The sequence below is a fragment of the Arachis ipaensis genome, chromosome B09 (genome assembly GCF_000816755.2).
Source record: "Arachis ipaensis cultivar K30076 chromosome B09, Araip1.1, whole genome shotgun sequence".
Classification (NCBI taxonomy): domain Eukaryota; kingdom Viridiplantae; phylum Streptophyta; class Magnoliopsida; order Fabales; family Fabaceae; genus Arachis; species Arachis ipaensis.
The window spans coordinates 136,374,176-136,376,355 of NC_029793.2; positions in this window are offsets into that span (position 1 = coordinate 136,374,176).

Below are 2,180 nucleotides of genomic sequence, written 5' to 3' on the forward strand. Positions count from 1 at the left end.
TACTCATATCATTATAATCATTTGGTTAATTATGTTTATTCAATTTATAAAAAAGAACAACTTGATTTTTTGTTAAGTAAAAAATTAAAATTTTAGATATAAACATAACCTTTTTTTCCAAAACTAGGAGAGAGGTTCAAACTTGCAACTTTTAGATAAGTATAAAAACTTAAAAAGACTATACGATTTGAGATATAGCTAGTTGATAAGCATAACTTATTTAAATTCAGTTTAATTAACATGAATATCAAAATTTTTAATGATATTCCTACTAGGCACGAATCTATTCATTAAAGTTTGGGGACATTTGTTCCCATTGAGCTTCTAAAAAATAAAATTATATGCGTATGTATATAATATCTTTGTTAATGTGTATTTTTATGGTTGAATAATTATATTATTTTTTTATTATTTTTAACATTTTAGGTTCTTTAACATCAAAGGTGAACTTTGAATGTTTTCCTTTACTAATGGAAAAGTATAGGTAGACAATAAAAATATTAAACAATGTGAATAATAGATATATCGGATATTTATTTCCCTAGGTGTACGAATAATTATTTTAATATTAAAATTTAGGTAGGTAATTTAGAGGTGTAGTATGTTTTTATTTAATTAGTAGTTATTAATGTTGTTTAAGATAGTCATTATTTACTTAACACTCCCTTTTACTATATAAGTTGTTGATATTAATAATGATGTAAGTATATGTTTAATTTTTTTTAATTTTATTTAAAAATAAATTAATGATGTATATAATATCTAAATTTGCAACAACTAATTATTTAAAATTGTTCCATTATAAAAAAGGAGTATTATCACTTATCTATGATCGTCAACCAAAATTTATTATGTTGTTATGTTAAAAACTTTTTTAATTTGTATATTGTTTTTTTTAATGTTTATGTTATTTTATTAAATGTGTTTGAATTGAGTTTAATTTGATATATTTTAATAAATAGAGACCGTAATAAAAATGGAACAAAAACAAATAATTTACCAAACAAAAATGAGATACGAAAAAAAGATCCCCACCCTCATACATATCCATTACCAATCCTAATCCTGCCAAATAATTCAAATTCCAAAAATAGCATTATCATGAGATCGTACACCACTTACCAACAAAATCCATAGCTTGAATTCACCATCTTCTTGGCTTGCTGCTTGCCTCTCTTATGGTGAAAACATGCCCATCTCTTTCAACCTTGTAGTCCGTCTGTCCAAATTTTAAATATGAACACTACCAATTCTAATTCAATTTAATTGTGACAGTACTTATATTTAAAATTCTAATTCAATTTAATTGACATGAGTATCAAAATTTTAATGATATTTTTGCCAGATAAATAGTTTGTCACTCCATGTTTAAAAACAAGTAGAAGTTAAATTATGTATATCAAACAATTCATACTCATGAAATCGGAGACCACCTACACAGGATTCACAACTTGAATTCTCCTACTTCTTCTGAATTGCAGCTTGCCTCTATCTCGGTGAAGACATGTGCATGCTCATCTCTTGCAGCCTTCATGCTGACATTTTAAATACGTGTATTATTCTCTATTTAAATTCAGTTTAATTGACTATTAAATTTAATTTAAATAAAAAAATATTCATATTTAAAATTTTTATATTTTTTAATTTAAAGTTTTCAAATTGCGCTCATCTCTTTCATGCTGACATTTTAAATACGTGTATTATTCTCTATTTAAATTCAGTTTAATTGACTATTAAATTTAATTTAAATAAAAAATAAAAAAATTTTAAAATTTTTATATTTTTTAATTTAAAGTTTTCAAATTGTTAATTTCATGATATTTCATAACCCGATAGGTTAAGGACTAATCTGTCACAAATCTGAATTCTATTTAAAAATTTATCGCTAAACAATGGGTTGTTGCATACACAAAACGAAATTTAAACCCCTAACACTTAATTTTATTTTTTACACCTTAAAAAATACAATTATCTTTAACATTATAGTATTTATATCATCATACTGGATTGGAATTCTAGCAGAAAATTTGAGAAATGAAAAACAACTTGACCACTACTAAGGCATGCTATTCTTATTATATATTACGCTTTTTTTTTAAACTATATTACATAATCATATATTATATTTTTAATTAAAATATATCATTTAAAATATTTTATTATTATTTAATTTTTATTTT